At 31.2% G+C, this 22046-nt stretch overlaps 1 protein-coding gene across 1 annotated transcript in view; it reads right to left on the bottom strand.

Annotated features, from left to right (window-relative positions):
• LOC113382846 (protein CBFA2T3) overlaps nucleotides 1–8489 on the bottom strand; it is a 69523-nt gene extending 61034 nt beyond the window's left edge. The window contains exon 1 of the mRNA XM_026621093.1: nucleotides 8375–8489. The gene's annotated coding sequence lies outside the window, so the exon portion shown is untranslated. The remainder of the gene's footprint in view (nucleotides 1–8374) is intronic.
• Nucleotides 8490–22046: the final 13557 nt, after the last annotated feature.

The raw sequence follows: 22046 nt of genomic DNA on the forward strand, positions 1-22046 counted from the left end.
ACCAATATGTATTTTAATTAGATTTACCAAAACTAATAATGTTTAATGTATCTCCTTAACTGAAACAAATGTGATTCTCCATAACAGTATTATCGTGAACAGGTGTTTGGAATTCCGCGCTAATCGCATTACATAACCCTGGATATTTTTATAAAAAATTGCTTCATAATCTTATTTAATTACCTTGTTCCAAGGTGATATAAAAACTAAGAAAAATCTGATACCTTGAAAAGCAGCAGCATTTAAATTTATTATCCTCAACCTGTATAATCTCATCAGCTGAGGAAGACCTATGTATGGTAATTAATTGTCTTATACAAAAACCGTAAATGATATTTGTAAGACACAATGTATCTTAGCCTGATTTTAATATTGTTAGTTGTATTATTAATTATTCTTATAATCCATTTCACTCTGTCAAAATTGTTTATCTTTCTTACTACCATTATCCCAGAAATTAAATAACGTTTTTGAATTCCAAACGTGATGTATTGGAAAAGTTCTGCAATTCATACATTTATCTCTTGTTGAAGTTAAGAAGACAAACTCATTCTAGACAATTTCTATCCGTTCGATTTCACCGATTTATCATCGGAGGATTTCATGATAATCCTTATCGATGTATCAAACCCTTCTTATCCCTTTGAAACTTGCGAGCAAGGGTAATCTAACAGTAGGAGGTAATGTCTTGGCTGATAAATATTTTTAGGATTAAAATGGTAAAGGATTATTAAAGGTATATTTAAAAATTATGAATTTATCATAATTCATAGCAAATATAAATTGAAAATTCTTACATGTACATTTACAGGGCGTATCAAAAAATTTGAACTTCATTAAAATTTTTCTAATTATTGACCAAATCCTATAGTTTACCATTTTTTAATTATTTTTAACAACATGTGTATGTTTATAAATTTTAAGTAATTTCGATACTTTTGCATTAGACCGATGGCCGATTAGTAACCGTTCCATCAAGTCTCAGGTGGCTTTGAGCAGCCGAGCTTTGCGAGTTTCACGATAACACATCTTCAATATATAGATTTAACACATGTTCCTAGTTTTATCATGAATTTCTAAGACGATCGTGACAAATAAATGCTCTCATATTCGGGAGAAAAAATTAATAGTTTTCGGTTCAAATGATATATAATAATATCTGGTGCTCTGCCCTGAAACTGCACTAAAATTCGAATTAGGGAAGTATATAAATTTTGAGAAATTTCTTTTTGTCAATTCATACTAGGGTTTGTCGGTTTTCAAAAACCGGTTTTTGACGAAAATTATGGAATTCGAAAACCGGTTTTTAGTAGAAAAGTTCGGTTTTCACTGTATAAATGGAAAATGACAAGTATAGCCAAATATAAAAGATAGATGCAAGCGTTTTGATTCTTGGAATCATATCGGTTCAATAGAATTTGGAATCTTATGAAGCTGCTATGGTTCCTAGAAAGGTTTTGCGTTATCTTTTGTCTAATGTATATATTAATTTAGATTTTTATGCGAGTGTATATATTAATTTAAATCAGTATGACTTCTTCTTGAAAAAAAAAACAAACTTAAAAGAAAGAGTTTTCATTGAAGCCATAAATAAAAGAACGAAAAACTTAGAATTATTATATCAGGCTTTAAAAACAATTAAGTCTAGTTCGGTCGCAGGTAAGAGAGTATTTTCTATTTCGAGAAATTTTGTGAGCAAACAAAGGACACGTCTGAATTACAAATCAATAGACTTTTTCAGTTTTTAAATCATATTTTATTTAACAATAAAAATAATTAGAATTTTTTAAATTAATTTATTAAAATTGCTCTGAACAGAAAATACTCGGGGTTTAGCTTAATTGTTTTAAAACTAAAATTGATACTTAGAAGTAAGTATCAACATGTATCTAATTTTTTTTTAATTTAATAAATGTTTTTTATTAAAAAATGTATTATTATTTTTTGAAAACTTTCCTTTCACTATAATAAAAATATTTTCATTCTTATATGTGAAAATGATGCATGAATAACGAATAATTATTTTCAAAGTTATTTAATCCAGATAAACTATCATTTTTTGTTCCACTAATTAAAATTAAAATAATTTTGTTTACTATCCATAAAGTTGAACAATAAATAAATTCAGTCAAATACTGCTTTAAATCGCACTTTTGCAGATAAATTTTTGTTATTACCCAATGTTCTAGGAAAACTATATTTTCTATATAAAATTCGAAAACCGGTTACAACCGGTTTTCTGATAATATTAAAATTCGAAAACCGGTTGTCTGGTAATATTAAAATTCGAAAACCGGTTTTCTGAAATGTCGTTTTTTTATAAACCCTAATCCATACCGAAGTAGCTCAGTATCAATTACTCAATCCTATAAATAATCAGTTTTAAAAACCTTTCATTCTAGAGTAAATTACTAATGTCACAAAATCACTCACTTCATCTTGCTATAATATAGTCCTTAACCTTTAGCTGAAGCTTTAAGCTTGACTTAAACGATTTCATCAATTTAAATGTACCTTATAATTGTTAGTAATTTTATTCTTATTCGTATTCTTTAACTTTCAACTACTTCAATTATTATTTCATACAATTATTCCGATCTAATCTAATTATTCCATGTTTTCCTTGTTATGTATGAGTCTGGTACAGTGGCATAGGTAGGTACCGTGTTCGGGACACCTGTGACCGCGAAATCCATCGGTTTCTAGGGTGGCGGCACAACGCAAGCCGCCGAGAAAATAGAAGGACGAGCTTTGCCCGTAGCAGCTGAAAGCTCCTCGTAGCCAAAGCTCTACGTGCAACGTGGAGCGATACAACGAGGACGAATTGGATTCAGAAAACATCACTTGGTGAAATATAATTGAAATAGTAACTAATTGATAATAGTTAAAGTATTAATAAATTCATTACTACTTCTGAAGATTATATTATATCGCCTCATTGGAAATTTTCTATTATTAATTTTATTTGAACCTGCATTCTTTGTCTGCTCAGCTGGTGGCATAATATATTACCGAGCGTTATATGTTAGAACGGCTACGTGCGAAAACTTCTCGAAAGCGTGAAAACTTTTAATAAGAATGAAAGAAAAACAAATCATAGAAAAATACCCGGCTCGCAATTAATATTTTGCAATCATTTCTTACAGTTATTGATGGACGGGGTAATCTGATTTATGTTCAAGGGAAAGAATAAAAATTGGATAGTCGAGTAACCCAACAAAAACAAATTTGATCATACGTATTGCTCATAAATATTGCTCAAAAATCATTATTACGTAGATTATGTATAAGAGATAGTTAGCCAATTCGATCCAACGTCCCTGGGTTTTATGTAGTCCTTATTAAAATTCAATTGTTTCATGCAAGATCTATATGAAAGTAATGGTGCAGTATGCGGCAGCAAATATGTTTGTGAATTCAATTTTAAATGCTGTTCTATATTTTGTTCCATATTTCCTATTATCCGGTCCAGTTCGTTGATCGTGTACCACAAAAGCTAATTAATCTCTCTTTGGTAGTCGTAAATCGGCAAATCGTCTATCAGATCCATTGGAGCGATCGGAGAGCATCATTTAAATTCCATTCATTCATTATAAACGCGGTATGTGTTTTGTGTGCGATAAGCGCAGCAAATTATCGTATGTGTTTAGCGTGATCGTGATGCTCTGCTCTGTAATATATGGAAATTAGACTTTCCGAATTGAACCTGTATTTCATTGAAAATGATGTATGCACATGTTGATGCTGATAGAACAAACAAACGCGACGCGGCTGATCGATCGGGAAAATTCAGGTCGGCTGCCTTTCGAGAGGCGAAATTAACTGCGTTTTTCCCAATTATTACTATTAAAATACAGAAACTAGTGGTGTATGGCATCGTGCCTTAAGGCAAATTGCTGGAACATCCCGTACCGTAATGAAATATTCGAGAAATTTTAAACGTTTTCAAATATATTATTACAAATATTGTAACTTTCATTATTTTTGCTATCTTGTTATATCTCAGCTAATCAAATGTAAATCATAAATCAAATATCTCCAGAACATTAACAATCGTCATTTCATTTCGAATTCAATTTCAAAAAAATAGTTGCCTAATTTACACAAAATTGAAATAGTGCTCCCGTATAGTCACAGTCTAAACGCATTTGCAAATAATTCTGTGCGACATTTTTACTTATACTGTGCTTAGCTTGGCGGCATTTGCACATAAACAGTCTAAACGCACTTGGGTAAACTGTTCTCTCAACTTTTTGTTCGAGTCCTAGGCTCATATTCGCAAATTCGAATCCCGACAGAGTTATCTTTTAAATTTATTTTTACATCTATTTAGTTAAATACTATAATATCAATTATTAATTTGTTATATATACTGCACAAATATGTGAAATTTATAACAACACAATACAAACAACGATACGGATCTGACTAACATTTTCCTAGCTGTACTGCATGAACTGAAAAAACTGAACTGGAAATTTCAAGCTAGCAACGGTTGTCATGATAACCGTTGCCAATTGTAACTGTTGCCATTGTAACCGTTGCCAATTGTCGCCCTTGTAACCGTTGCCATTGTAACCGTTGCCATTGTAACCGTTGCCAATTGTAACCGTTGCCATTTGTAACCGTTGCAATTGTCGTTGTCATGATAACCGTTGCCAATTGTAACCGTTGCCATAGAACCGTTGCCATAGAACCGTTGCCATTGCAACCGTTGCCATTGCAACCGTTGCCATTGCAACCGTTGCCATTGCAACCGTTGCAATTGTAACCGCTGCCATTGTAACCGTCGCCATCATAAAATTTTCATGGCAACGGTTGTTATAAATTTCACATATTTGTGTAGAATTGCGTTGCTATTGTAACCGTTGCCATTGTAACCGTTGCCATTGCAACCGTTGCCAATTGTAACCGTTGTCATGATAACCGTTGCCAATTGTAACCGTTGTCATTGTAACCGCTGCCATTGTAACCATCGCCATCATAAAATTTTCATGGCAACGGTTGTTATAAATTTCACATATTTGTGTAGAATTGCGCTCTATCTAAAAGACAATATTAAGAGCTAAAACTTTCAAAGAGTTGTTTTTTATCAATTTAGAACCATTTGAGTCCTTGGGAGCAAGAAAATTCGAAAATGTCCATATTAAGGACCACCCTAATATACATACATTTGAATCCGCGAATAACGAAATTCTTCAGCTGCGAATGTAAGATTTGGGTCGCAATTATTTTGCCCGCGTATAAGAAACTTCTACTATTATTACTATTATTACTATTATTCTTGAAGATGATTATCTCCCAACGTCATGAAATAATTTTCAGTCCGTGTCAAGAAAACGCAGTTCTATGAATAATTAAAAACATATGTCGTGTGAAGAAATTTATTTCGGAATGATTGATGTAATATGAGCGATTATAAATATCTCTAGTTACCCTCATAGGTAAAGTAAGGAAGCCCTAAACAATAAAGCATCTGCGCCGTTTTTAAAAATAGAAACGATACAGAATTATTTCTACATATCGTGTTTTACTTTGACCTGGTGCATATAGTACGTGCTAAAACGGGACATTTACTATTTAAATTAATTATTCTAATCGATAAGAGATAAAAAATAGTGTCTTCTTCAAGATTTAAATTAACTGACATGCAAAACATGCGACAAGAAATTTTGAACATCATACTTCAAGATTCTTTTTTACTGTATTCAGTCATAAAAAATAGGCATAAACCATTAAAGTAATAATAACGAGTATTTTAACTGCAAAAGCCACAAAACAAAAATTAGGGAAAGCGGGAAAAGTGCATAAATGTGTATACAAATTATACAATAAATGATATAAAATATTTTTTAGGTTAATGTGGGAAATTATCATCAAACTTGTAACAAATGATAAACATTAATTGGTAATATCCTGACTAAAAGCAGATATAGATAAAATAAATTCTCTGATATATAATAAATAATTAGTCATTATTAACATTATATTATTTTAACACTAAAATATTGAATTCTTAAACAACATGATGAATTTATAAAAAACCCTTCCTCAACAATGACTTCATTAATATTTGGATTTTTGATAGTATTTTTCAACAATACTACTTTTCGATATTTTTTAAAAAATAATACTCTAGTATGGTGACCATATGTTCAGGATTTCCACCTGGTGTCCAGGGTTTTTCTAAAAACAATATTTGTCCCTTCATTAATTTAAAAGTGTGCACAGTTCTATGTTAATTAATTAAAACTCACAATCAGTATTAAATATTGGGTTTGTAGAAATTAAGCTTATTTAAATTTATTGTTGAGCAAGAGTTATTAATTACAAAATGCAATTTCCTCATACCTTTATCCTTCCCACGAGAGTCTTGTCCGATATAAACAAAAATCCAAGAAACCAAAAAAAATCAAACTCAATATAACAAATCACACACGCACACCGAAAACGAATATAATAAAGTAAAATCTATTAAACATAACTGAAAATATATGATCTATAATAAATAATAAACTAATTAGAGAATTAATGAAATCATGTCAGTTCAAAAACACGTTTTAGTTGATAGTCGAGGACGCCAAATTCAGGTCCGTCCACTTTGAACGTTTAGCGTCGACTGAAGGGAGCGAATCGCCGAAAGCACGCTCGAGGATAACAGACGACGCGGGCGGAGGCAGCGCCAGCGCGGAAATTGTAAACTGACCGGGAACGGAGGGGTATTCGAGGTGGTAGAAAGGTAGAAACATTGGGAAAAATGCGTAAGTTCAGGTAATAAGAGTTGGGAGAAGAAATTGATGAATTGCATCTGAATCAAATATTTAATAAATTTTGTTTGTAATACGGTTTGTAATTTTTTATAGGTATTTATGTGCATATGACAAAATATTACTTAAACATCTTAAAACATCTAGAGTAGATAATGTTCCACAAAGTTGAATTCATTAATATTAATTATAATAATAATACAACATTTTTTAGAAATTTATATGAATTTTACACTTATAAGTAAAGAGTGAGTTAATTTTACAGTTAAAATTTGTAACTAGTAAGGTGTATGGCATCGTGCCTTAAGGCAAATTGCTGGAACTTCCCGTACCGTAACAAAATGATCGAGGAATATTAAATATTTTCAAATAAATTTTTATAAATATTGTAACATTGTCTAATATTTATAAGAATTATATAAATTAAATTGCAAAGTTGAAATTATTTGTTTAAAGTATATTAGAATCATGATTAAAATTAAAATCTGAATTATTTTTGATATACCAAAAAAATATTTTTCTTGAAAAAAAAATTTTTTTTTGCCAGCAATTATTTTGTTGAAACAAGCAGAAAGTTCTCTCAAAAACTGCCATTTTTTGCACATTTAGCTCTGTATCTCCGAAATGGCTGGACCCGCCTTTGCTAAAAACTAATCACCTCTTCTCCCAATCATTACAAATTGAATATTTTTTAGATCATTTAAATTGAATACTCCGGTCTCTCAAAAACTCGATTTATATTTTCTGCAACTTTGCTCCGTATCTCCGTAACGGCTGGACCTGGCTTTGCCAAAAACTAATCAGCACATCTCCCTATCAATAGGAATCGAATGTTTTTTGAACCATTTAAATCGACGAGAAATTGTATCCATACATACACACACACATCCATTTTTTCTGAGGTATGCCAAAATGTTCAAAAACCTTCAAAACGTCGAGAAATTAAAAAATTTTCAATTTCGATTTTTGGACGATTACAATAACTTATCTTACGGAAAGTTAATAATACAATATTGTTTTAGAGATTTATATGAATATTATCCTTATAAGTAAAGAATGAGTTAATTTTACAGTTAAAATTTGTAAAAAAGAGAAAAAAAGACAAAAATCGCAAATTTGTTCATTAAGTACTGAAATTTGTAAAAACATGGCAATAAACATTCATTATTGTGGAAGCAAATGTATCAAAAAACAAATCATCAATCCAAAGAATTTAATAAATAAAGTCCAGATTTAAGACGTTAAAGTAATATTTTTCTAAAAAGCGCAAATATATCAAAAACAGTGGCTCAATCAAATTATCAATTTGCTTCAATGAGCTGATGGTTGTATGAAAAGAAAATATTGAAATGACTCTAAAATAATATTACTTGTACGTCTCACAATAATTTATCAACAAGGTTTTTGAAACAGTCAATAATGTAGTAGCAAAAATATCCGAATCAACTCACCATTCAATATATTTCAAGTAATGCTCTCAAGACTTTTTAAAACGCTTAATTAATATTTTATCATCAGCTCACAAGCATCTTTAAAAAACCCTATATACAAAGAAATATTGAATATTTTTATTGTAATGTGTAAAATGATTTATAAAATAAACTTACCTTTATCCACTTTAAAATATTTTACAACGTTCAAGTTCTGCTTCAATATTATTAAAAATCTTGAACACCAATTCCACTTAAACAGCCCCAGAAAATCTCGTTTGAATCAGATTCTGAAAAATGAATAAAACTAATTAGAATAAATAAATTACATATCATATCAAATTGTAAAAATATCATTTTCCTGGGTGGGAAATTATTTCCCAAAAGCTATCAGCAATAAATAAAAATAAACAACATGTAGATACTTAGGCACCGCCTTTAATATTTAATGGAACTTTTTTCGACATATCTTTGATTTATAATACGAGTGGACTTGCAAAGCTCGAAATGGGATTGTGAGTTATGTATCAAAGCTTCAATAACAGAAGATTAGAAAAATAATAATGATATTGTAATAAATATCCAGATTTACAGAAACATATAAATTGCATAAAGTATAAGTTCGAATATATTTTAATTTCAAATTTCTGATTAAATTTCGATAATAAATGTACTTTTCTTGTGTCTTTTTTTCTTTGCGTGTTAGATATGATTTTCTTTTGACCAAAAAACCCACTAACCCATTTGGAGCGAGTTAGAATAAATGACTTGTATCGATTTTTCTATAAGTGAACATAAAACGTTCTTTGCAAATATAGATCTATTGTCTATTACGATGTTTTATTCAGAGTTCAAATGTTCTATTAACATTTCGTTGCGGTTGTGGTTTTTGACGGAATCTAATATGCAATTCCATGCATGTCATTCTGTCAATCCATTTTCTTTATACCAAAAGATATCAATAGTTCGATTTTTTTCTACAAATAATACATTCCTTGTATGATGTAAAAATCGCTTTTGCATGTTTGTGTATGTTTTAATTTTGATTTTTTTGGACCGCCCGCATGAAGCTTTTTTTGCTATGGAAGATCACAGATATGTCACAACGGAATTGTATTTATATAAAGGGAGCAGAGTTTTATCTGCTTATTGTTGTATAAAATGTCAATTGATAGAGATTTTTTGTTTTGATTTTAAAATGTTTTAAACAATGATGATTGTTGATGATAAGTTTTTAGTTACAGGTGAATACAGCGGAGAGTTGCATCAAAAACAGTACGGAGCACAAACCTTTTTTTTTGAACTCCTATCAGCTGAATCTAGAACAAATATTAATTTTCAATTTACAGAACTATGCACGTACTAAAATTATCTGAACTGATTTACGTAAAAATATAGCGATTTATATTTTTTCATTTTATGTCTACGATATCTGATTTTTATCCATCTGTTACTTCTCCCATGATTAACAATTGAGCATACACCGAAAAGCTCGTCCACAAAGCAAAAAATCCAACTAAAACAATAATTACCATGATTGAGTGTTGACTACCGAGCTTTTACTACATGTACAAGAGCTTTTGGCATATAATTAGTCACTTATCATAGCCTGATGGGCGTCTGTTTATGAATAAATTATAAAAAAATTACAGAAAAAAGAAAAACTATAGATCGATTACTTTCAATAATTTATGGAGTCGCAGGTTTTAACACAGCAATCACGGTGTTTGCGTGAATGGCGAGCTTTTCAAAATTGTTCGAGCTTTTACCTACCCTATAGTGTGAATAATAAATTTGATGTGCGATGGGGCTAATCACTTTTATAGTTCATGACCATACCATATCACGAAAATGATACATTTGAACTAGGTAAAAGACCTATTTTACTTGAAAACTATGATAATTTTTATAGATTAAGGGGGTATTCTAGTGTAGAAAATCAAAAAAATAGTTTTTTTATTACATATTTTCTGAAATACGTACATCTAACGCTTCAAAGGAGGCTAGAACTGCTCGATTGGAAGAGAGAAATGCAGAAAATAGTTTTTTTGAAGTAGAAGAAGATCCAATGCATGAAGCAGGAATGGCAGATTGAATAAAAAAAGTATAAAACATCATTTGATGACTTTGACAGCAAAAAACTTCATGCAAAACTTTAAATGCGTTTTTCTCATTATCAGAACAGACTTTTTCAGTACTGAAGACACGATTTCTCAAGTTCTACTCGACCGATTCTCTTGAAATGTTCAGAAAGTTTTGTTTATAGACCTATCTGAAGCCCGAACTGTAGTATCATCCCCAAATACCAATTTTTACTATATTTAAAAAGTTCGAGAAACTCAAAAAAACAGTAAAAAAGGACACTTTTTTTCAAACAGTCGGCAAATTGTAAAAAAAATAATTTTTACTCATCGCTAGTTCGGGCGATTGCGACATCATTGTAGATTAATAAGATCTTTTATTTCTTTTATTTCAGATGGCTAGGAGGGCTAAAATCATGTCAAGGCTGAAGTGCCAATTTTTTGAGACCCCCCACTTTATCAGCTGCCAGTTTCTTCAATTTTCAACTTTTTTTTAATTTTTGTATTGTATTTTAATAATATTAATAAACAAGTGGTGAAAAAATGGGTAGTAAAAACATTCATTGCTTTCTTTTATGACACTTTAAAAATGACCTAAAATTCATCGCTCTACACTAGAATACCCCTTTAATTTATGTAAACAAGAACTAAGCTTTATATATTAAACTCACTTTAAAATGTAGTGTAAAAACTGCAAACTGCAATTCGATGCCATTTATATTACCATTTTTAACCCTTGCATTCAGAAATTAACTCATTACCTCAAGCAGACCGCATGTTAACCGCTCTGTCCGGATTCCGTTCGCGAATGTCGGGATTTAATTATATGTTTATGAAACGGTGAAATAATTATAAACATAGATGTTGAAATTAATTAAAAAAATGATAATTATAACGCTGAATGGCGCTCTGTGCTTGTGCTGTTTGACGGGCTTTATACGAGTTCGATGTTCGCACACGTGTTTTTGACAGCGCGACGAAAACTGGAGCTTCAGGCACGGAACGGGAAATAATCTAATGTAATGTTATATAATATAATGTTATATAATATAATGACACCAATTCATTTTCAAATACGGCAAAATTAATTATATAGGCTTGGTGAAAAATATAATAATTGTAGATTACCGGTTATTAATTACGAAGCGCACGATCTTAATCATTTATTATTCAATCACGTTTAATTATCAGGCGGACAGTGTAATTATCAATAAACTAACAAATTTTAACATGAATTATTTCACTGGCACTTGAACTAGCATTTCATTAGTTAAGAGTGATGCTATTTTAATTATTATTATTTTATTTTAATAAGTAATGAGATAAAAATACTTTATTTCAAGTAACAGCTTTTTTTTATATCAAATACAAATCTCAAATTGACAAAAAACTTGGGAATCAAACTCAATTTTGTAATTATTTTTGAAGAGAAAATATAGAATTTTTTAAATACGTTTATTTTTATATGAAAATAATGCAGTGAACCTTAGATATGAAATAAGAACAAATCTTTGTGTATAATATTTTTCACAGAATAATAATACCTTACATTTTTTATTATTGCCTTACCGAGAATTAATTATACATCAGGTAGTTTGATTAGCATACTATTACTTTTACACAATTATAAAATCATAATTGTATAAAAGTTATAATTTAATACTAAATATTTCTTAGCTGGTTGTATACCATTGAAAAAGCTCATTTACGGACAAACATTATCGTATAAAGAATATAGAATACAAAATAGCATTATTTTGAGACATTATATACCTGGAAAGTCCTAAAACTGGATGTGAGACGAGAAAAAACCCCTTCTTTCGACCCCAATCTTTGTATTAGTAAAAAATCTCAAGAAAATATTTGCACGTGTTAACAGATTTAGTACCAGTTTAGGGAAGTCGGATATGACAAATTCTGTGAGGCAACTCCACTCGGATTCACTCCGAGGGAGGAGTTGTATCGGAGTGATAACTCCGGAGTGAGTTACCCATCTCTCTAGTCTGAACGTTTTGCATTTTTAAAATTCGTATATTTTAACTATACTTAAAATTTTACTTGTCATTCTATTATAAATATGCAGGGTATCCCAGAACTCAACATCAAGCCGAAACGGGGTGATAGTATTAACCGTAACTGTATTAAAAAAGAATGGACTTTTTTGAAAAAAATGTACTAGAATCTGTTGGCAAGTTTTATCAAAAGTTTGCTTGAATCTTTTTATTATAAAAGTATCAAGTATTTTACCATTCAAATGAGCCAACTTTTGATGGAACTAGCCAACACACTTTAGTACATTTTTATAGAAGGGACCGATATTAAAAACTTTAAATTTATAGTTCAACAAAAAGTCTTAACTCATGAAAACTTGGAGCAATTATGTCATTATTTGTGACTGTTTTACTAGAAATGTTATTTACGATAACGGATTCAAAGTTCAAATGAACAAGATTAATAAATAATTAACCACAATAACCGAAAATGGTCACAATTTTACCATGGCTTTCAAAATTTGTTGTTATTTTTTTTTCAGGACAGTTGCTGTTAGGGGCCTCCATTAATCACATGAGGCTTTTAGGGGTAGGGGGGTTTGTCAAAAAATCGCGAAAAATCACGTGGGGGAGGAAGGAGTCTAAGTAAGATATCACGTGTATTTATTTCTTACCTAAATTTTCAAAATAAAAATCAAAAACTGAACGATTTTTTCGTAAACTCAAAAAATTTCACATAACTAAAAATGCACGTGATGTCTGGTGGGGAAGAGGGAGGTAAGTTTAAATATCACGATGCATCACCAATAGAGAGAAAGAGTCCAAAAATCCCTAAAAAATCTCTCACGTGATTAATGGACGCCCCCTTAATACTATTACCTTGACGTTGAGTTCTAGGAAACCCTGCACAAATAAAAAAATATTAATTAACTCCTACCGATAATTAATATTTCACCCCCAATTACACATCTGCCCTTGGTGTATATTAAGAGAAATGCGTATCGATTTGCTGTCCGCTGTACTTAATGAAAACTATTCGCGAATTTACACGCGGCAAAGCGACGGCGGCAACAGAAGGCGGACGCGGCAGGTGCGACTAGCGTGCGCCATGCCCATTGCTATTTCTTTTCTTTCGGTAAACTCTTTTAAATATACAACCCAATTACAACTGAATACGGGCAGAAAATAAAATATACTTGGAAAAAACTTTAATTTCGGAGAAAATAGAATCAAACAGAGACAAAATACACAATAATAAGATATTTTAAAAATACTAAATCACACTATATTAAATTATATAAACTAATAGAAAACTAGTTGGAATTGATATTTTGCCTTGAGGCAAGTTACATGACTTCCCGATATGTGTAGATAATCGACTTAATCAATAAAACATAAATTAATTTATGAGTGATTAAAAGTGTTCCCAGTGGATTTATTACACATAATTAAAAACGAACGAACACGTTAATCGGAGTATTTTCTAAAAGCTAACTTTCAAAAATCAATAATTTTTCAATTGAACCAGTTTCCGTAGGACTTTAATGGTTTAGTGTGTTCATTAAGACCAAGTACTCTATTGTTATACCAAGTAAATCGTCTAATTTTAATTTTAACAAACGTCAAAAATACGACTCATTTTCTCAAACTTTGATAAATTTTTAAAATTAAACTACTTGTCGTAAAGCCGTAATATTTTAGTAAGTTCTATAAGACCATGATATATATCGCCAAGAAGAGTTCCATAAAAATCGGCTTAAATTTTGTTTTCAACAGTTAATTACAAGAAAACGGCTCGGTAGATTTTCATCTAAAACTAATCAGTACCATTCAACTAATATCTTTCGAACAGTTTTTGATTTTTTAAAATCGATTCGGTAGTATGAGCTTAAATGTGGACGAAAAGTTTAACACCTTTTTCCAAATTTTAAAGGAATGGCTCGGCCGATCGTTGCACAAAACTGAAAAATGATAGTCCTCATTGAGATACATCAAATGGCTTTTAAATTTCTAAAATCGGTTCAGGCGTTTTTGAGAAAACGTCGATCAAAGGTCTAATTTTGACAAATGCCAAAAAAAAGATACTAATTTTTGCAAACTTTGACGAATTTTGAAAGCTATACGATTTGTCCTAGGGCTGTAATATTTTAGTACGATCTAGAAGACTATGGTATCTATCGTCAAAAAAATAATAATAAGAATCGTCGATTTTTTTTTAAACTTTATTACAAGAAAACGCCCCGGCCGATCTTTGCCAAAAACTAATCAGCACGATTCCCAACCAATATCTATAGAACGGTTTTTGAATTTTCAAAAACGATTCAGAATTGCGGGCTAAAACGTGGACGAAAAATTTTTCACTTTTCTGCGATTTACACAGAAACGACTCGGTTGTTCGTCACACAAAACTCAGAAACGCTAGCCCTCATTGAAATGCATCGAACGTCTTTTAAATGTTTGAAATCAGTCCAGCCGTTTTTGAGAAAACGTCGATTTACGGCAAAAAATCTGTTCATACACACACACATACTTTTTCCAAATTTGGTCTCATTCGATTCAGAATGGCTTGAAACGTCGAGAAAACATAAAATTAGCGGACTTTTTGAATGAAAACATAAACTTCTCCTTCGGGAAGTTAATAATAAGACACTATGTTAAATGATATGAATTAATAGAAACAAAATCAATTTTTTTCCAGTCTTTATTGCACCACAATAGATTTTTTTATGAATGTAGGCACAATAGAAAGTCATGAATATAGGTAAATGCATATATATATATATATATATATACATATATATATATATATATATATATATATATATATATATATATATATCGCGCCCATGAGAAATGTTGGAGTGGTAATTTTTCAAACGCCAAAAGCAGACGTCTTGCAAGCGACGGCTCGCTGCGGTACTCGCCTGAAGGAGGTTAAGTACGGAACTCGAAGAAGGGATCGGGGATAGGGCGGCAGCATTTGAAAACCATAAACCGATTATCAATTTAACTTCGCCGACGACAATTTCAAAAATATAATTGTTGTTTTATTATTCATACATAATGTATCGTGGAAAGTTTTCAGACGATGAATAGATACTAATGCCACAATCGTTATTTGAAAGAAAATCTTCAAGGGAACTATTACAATTCTTCAAGGAAAATGTTCATCAGTTCAGAAATTGCATTCTTAATTAATAATTATATAGGCAAAATTATTTTTGGAAAAATTGTAGACGTAAATTTTTCACTTATCTGCAATTTACCAGGAAACGACCCAAATACCCATATGAAAATCATAATTAAGTTCCCGGAAGATGTGTTTGAAATTGATTGAAAGAAATGATTATGCTGATAGAGGGACAAGCAAAAATAATGAAACAATAGGAGTAACTTTAAAAACTATTTAATATATTTAAGAATTTGGAGGTATTTATGTATTTATGTAGATTTATGTATTTGTATGTTATTACGATTATAAGTCCTTTTCCTCCGCCTCTGAGGTCGCCTCTGCTTTTGACTTGTACATATAATTGAAATTTATGTTCGTGAAATGTTTTTATACAGATCCCGGTGTAATAGGTTAGTTTCCGCGCGGCGTTTCATTTCGCAAAAGAGGCTGGAAAAATTGATAGGAAAATCTCTCTACTCGCACAGGTAGCAGAAATTTGCATTCGGAAAAGAAATTCTTTCTGCTGAAAGGAAACAGTTTTAAATTGAATACACAAAACAGACAAGATATATATATATATATATATATATATATATATATATATACTAGCAAACAGACGACCTCCGTTTCGCCATCAGATGGTTTCGTGAGAAAGATGAAGAAATTTTTTATTTGTTTTATATTTGAAAATGAAAAAATTGATTTTATTACACAACAGTAATGAATTTATTTCGATTACAAAAATGAAGTGTTTTTTAGTTGAACTTCTCTAAGTAAATGAAAGTGAATCCGCAAATTATCCGTTTCATTGAAGTGCTCTTTGGTAAACCACATTTTTTGTTTTTTGGTCTGACGTTAAAACAAACAAAGCGGATGGTTTTCCAACTCGTAAACAGGCAACTGCTCATGTAAAAAACAATGATTTTCTAAATTTATCCCGCAAACACTAAGCGATTGGCCTTGTGACTTGTTAATTGTCATTGCAAACGCAAGGCGAACTGGAAATTGAAATCGTTTGAAGTTAAACGGAAGACCAGTCGGAATCATTGGTATGCCACCAAATCGCCAGCAATTTTTGATTGAATGGTGAAATTCAGTGCGTGTACATAATTATTCTTTGCGGCAAGAATTGCTCGTTGACTTAACCAAGCATAAATCTGATAATTCTCACTAATGTCATTACTCGAATTTTTAATTACGGTGCGTGAAGATCCAGCAACTTGCATTAAGGCACGATGCCTTGCACCACTAATTTTCTTAGCTACAAACTTTGCGGAGCCTGAGACCTTTCCAACGAATGCGAAATTGTCGAAATCGGTTCGTGCGTTCTGGAGTTATATCGTCAGGAAGGAAAACCCGACTTATTTTTATATACATGTAGATGTAGATGTAGATATATATATATATATATATATATAATATATATATATATATATATATATATATATATTGCTGTAATTATGTATTTTTTATATTGTTTTAGTTTGTAACCCTGAATTATATAATTATATCACTGAAGATGGGTCAAATCAAGACCCGAAACGTATGTTCTCTAAATAAAAACATTTTTCATTACTACTGTTTTTTAATTACTGGATGAATGCCCAAGAAACAATTTTATAATATATATATATTCATATATATATATATATATATATATATATATATATATATGTATACTAGCATACCAGGCAACGCTTTGCTGTGACTTTTATTAAAATCTACCTGATTAAAATTTGAATCTGAACGGCGATCATCAGTTCAATACTATTGATAAAAAATTTCTTTAAATTTACAATAGAATATAGGAGCACATCACACAATTTACTATAAATACTCAAGGGACATTTTTACTTATAAATGTAGTATACCGTATTTGGTATTTAGTCCTACTTTTCTTGCTAACATTTTAGCATGCTTTATTATGATATAATTGTTTATAGTTTGATATCTGGAAATTTAGTTTTAAAAGCAATTAAAGTTATTGAATGCTTAATTATTATATTCAAGTTCGACCACGAATATTTTCCATCGTCGAACATTTCTAGACTACGATCAGATCCTTAGATTACAAGGATAGCATCTCAAGCAATTTCCTCGATCAAGGAATTCTGCTTAAGATGAAGACCTTCTGCCTATGTTTTTGACTTGTCGCGCGATTGACACCATTGATATTTTAGACGAGGGTTTCCCGTACGTTTATATTTAGATTTAGAGCCTTTGATAAAGGTCGAAGGAAAATATAATGCTATGTGATGATAATTAATAAAAAAATGTTAAGGCATGAATAGTAAATTATACACTCATACATCTTCGACGATACCAAATTGGGGAGGACAAAGTAGCTTTTGAAATGTTTTTGTGATCTCTAGATATCGTTGCAATTGTGCAAGAGTCCTGTCCCCAATTAATTTTCCAAATTCCCAATTTTCGATGCCACTGATTGATTTCCAACATCGATTTACATCCAGAGAGGTGTGTAAAAAGTTCTTTACAATGTGTTACGGTTGGGAAATGATAGGCGGCGGATTTCATCAGTAGATTGACGAGTTCTCGAGTGGGTTGAGAATGGGTTGAGCACAGTATGTGCGAATTTGCTGTGAGAGTTGAGGATAGTCGGGCGACGCGTTCATCGCCAGACGCGCTCTCGATCAAACGACGAACGCAGATGTAAAATTAGTACTTTGCCAGAACAGAAGACCAAAAAATGCAGTAATTTAATATGTAGACTTATATTATATTAAGTCTAAAAAGTATTTTAATTAATGCTCAGTTAATCTTATATATAAAAATGAATCGCAAAATGTGTTGGTAAGCGCATAACTCAACAACGCCTGGACCAATTTGGCCAATTCTTTTTTTAAAATGTTCGTTGAAGCCCAAGGATGGTTCAAGAAGAAAAAATCAAATAATTGCCGGGAAAACCCTAAAAACAGCCCTTTTCTTTTTCACATACAAACGTTTTCCAATTAAAACGTAGAATCAATTCGAGCTTTAATTTTTTTATAATGCTTAGATAAATAAGGTGAATTAGAGAATTTATAAAGGTAAACTGGTGGACAGGTAAATTGGAGGATGTGTAAAATGGTAGAGAGAAGAACTGGTAGATAGATGAATATGTAGACAAATAAACAAATTGATAAGTTAATTGGTAGATATGTAGAACGGGATGACAGGTTAATTTGTAGGCCGGTAAAATAGTAGATTACTAAACAGGTTGATAGGTAAATTAGTAGACAAATTGATAAACAGGTTAATTGTTCAACAGGTAAATTATTGAACAGATTAATTGGTAGACATTTAGAACGGGATGTCAGGTAAACTGGAAAACAGGTAAATTGGTTGACAGGTAAAATCGTGTATTGATAAACTATAGGTCTATAGGTAAATTGGTAGACAGGTAAAATGAATGACAGATGAATTGGTAGACAAGTAAGTTGGTGAAATGGTAATTTGTTGGATAGCTGGTGGTCAGGTAAATTGGAGGATATGTAAAATGGTTGAAATTGTTGAATAGGTAAATTGTTGAACAGATAGTAGTAACGTTAAACTAAATGTAACAATTACACATCTTTGTTCAACTTTTTATTTTGAACTAAATCACGGTAAATCGTGAACGGGTACAGCTAGTTTTCAATATTTCCTTTACCGAGTTAGTTCACCAACTATTCTAATTCCATTCGGGTGCTTACGAGTAGTTCAGTTCAGTAATATGAAGAGACTACAACGCTTCTACATATATTGTAATTCGCACATAGAATGATTATGTTGTCATTAACACGAAACTACTTACAACCTAGATGCTACGTGAACGCATGTAAACGACGGATACGTTTAGAATAGAATAATAATGCCAGACAAAATTATACTGGGACTTGCACATTGAAATCGGTGTAGGAGATTATTCGAATTAGAATCTAACATGGGGAATATTTTATATAGCATTTTTAAAAATTGGGACAATTGAAATCAACGGTAAAATCTATCTATGTGAAGTATAATTAACACTTTCCACTCGGGAATTCCGGAATTTATTATATGTATTTTGTCGCCAGAGCGGCGGCATCCGAGTCGAAAGAGTTAATGTAAGGATAATTTTCCTCATATTGCATTTTTATATTCCTTTTGCAGCAATTTGCCTTAAGGCACGATGCCATACACCACTAGTTAGTTATAATTTTATATAAATTTTTTTTTCAAACACATTTTAACATCAAAATATTTTCTTCATAACTCTGGCATCAATTCCGCTAACTTTAACTCTATAATTGTATCATCTTGATTTAGTCCCTGTCCAAAAAATTCTCATTGATACGTTTTTTACTAAAGATAAGTACTGCTTTCGAATCTATTTACATTAAAGTTTTCATTTCATTTCCCATGTATTTTACAATATGTTGCGATGGCAAGTAAGGTATGTTAGAGCGACCCATTTCTCGATCCAAGTCTGAGGTTTGAGATCGGTCTTTGCAGGTGACAGCCGCCACGGGCTGCTTCAAAATGCCAACTCACACGTGCGCACTTTATATCCAGTACGAGTGCAATGCATAAACATTTTAAATCATATTTCATAACATAGATAATACACTCTCAAACAAGAAATGAATAAAATTAATAAATAAAAAAAAAGAGTGCGTAAGGTTCACACGCGATTGAAGTAAAACTTATTTGCTACTGTACAAGATGGCATTTAAGTAAAAATAAATACATCATATAACAATTTTGGATAATGTTTATTAGTAATATGGTAACACTCGTGATGCACACATTTATTAGTGTCAACCATTATACAAATTTATATAATGATAAATTATAAATTATATATTTATAATAGCATTAAAAATATGTAGAATATTTAAAAACAATAATGTTATTAAAGTCATACATCAAATATGACATGATCGGTTTGTCATTGTAATTAGCATTTAGAAATGAACCTTCATTAGAGAAATGAAGCAATTGCTGATTAATAAATTCTATAATTTGCGTTCACACAGTGGATTATGTTAAAAAAACGCCTAAACAAATATTGTTTTCGCAACTTCACTCATCATGTAATAATTGTGTTTGAAGAACTTCGTGTAATTAAAATTAACATACATTCATTGACTGATGGAATTTTTTACTTTTTCGCTGGCTATATAATCTCATTCTTTGAACAGTTGTAATATCTGACTTGCTTAAAAAATATTTTCCATTTTAATAACTTCGAAGATTTATAGAAACTACGAATAATGTAGAAATGAACTTATGTTTAGTACACGGCACAAATTTTTAATTTGTTTTATTATTTTCAAGGAACAGGGTAAAATATTCTTCTGATTCAAGCATTTTTCATTAAATCAAGATTTGTACTACGATGTAACTTTAAAATGTTTATTTATCTATGCTGATTTCCTTGTTGATATCGGTACGCATACAACGTTGAGGCCGGTACGCATACAACGACAGATCTCTATTCACATACACGACGACTAATCACAATCGACCCGAATAGTAATGATATCATCGAGAGCGAATGACGAATCATTGGCGCTCGACTCTTATCTTATCTTATCTGCCGTAACGCACTTCCGTTGCATTTGTACGGATTTACACCCTAGTCGCGCCTAAAGAAGTTTTACTTCAAAAATTAATAAAAATGGAGATAGAATTTAACTCTAATTATATTGCAATAGTTAAGTGGTATTAATTAAACCGCCCATGTGCAAATATTTTTACCATCTCAAAAATGTTGTGACCTAAAGGATTTTTTCCTTACACCTCCGACATTAATGGACTACGCCTTCAATAAGCTTCCATTTCGAACAGTTTAAAATATATTATGACGGAATTTATAACATCTGTGCCATGTTCGTGCAAACTTTGTCCACTAATACCCCGTATCACATGTGCCGGCCCTAAACTCAGCCGCCTGCGCCCGGCTCGGAACTTCAGTTCAGGCTAAGCGATAAATAATTGAAAAATAATGTGATTTTCACTATTTAGCCATACGTACGTACATGTTGGTACATCTTGGTAAAGCAAACACGCAAATGTATAAAGAAGATCGGAATGATTTAGATAAATGCGTATTAACGAACTGGATTTGCAGAGGCAGAATTTATAAAGTACATAGAATACCCAACCTACGGTATAAAAGCGCAAAAGAGATATTCACGAAAATGGTCATGGATCAGAGATATGGACTCTAAGAAAGATCGACAAGAGCTACTAAACAGATTTGAACTTTGGTGCTGGAGACGAAAGCAGAAGATAAAGTGATCAGACAAGAGAACCAATGAAAAAGTTCTGAGGAGAGTGGCAGAAGAAAGATTTACTACCAATTGTAGTAGATTGGATTTTACCAATTGTTGTAGAGTTACTACACTCATTGTAGTAAATTTACTACACTCATTGTAGTAGATTTTCTACATTCATTGTAGTAGATTTTCTACACTCATTGTAGTAGATTTACTACACTCATTGTAGTAGATTTACTACACTCATTGTAGTAGATTTACTACACTCATTGTAGTAGATTTATTACACTCATTGTAGTAGATTTACTACACTCATTGTAGTAGATTTGCTATACTCATTGATATTAAATTACTATACACATT

The sequence above is a fragment of the Ctenocephalides felis genome, unplaced genomic scaffold, assembly GCF_003426905.1.
Source record: "Ctenocephalides felis isolate EL2017-DRISC unplaced genomic scaffold, ASM342690v1 CF-g0.4_SCAFFOLD_03570, whole genome shotgun sequence".
Classification (NCBI taxonomy): Eukaryota; Metazoa; Arthropoda; class Insecta; order Siphonaptera; family Pulicidae; genus Ctenocephalides; species Ctenocephalides felis.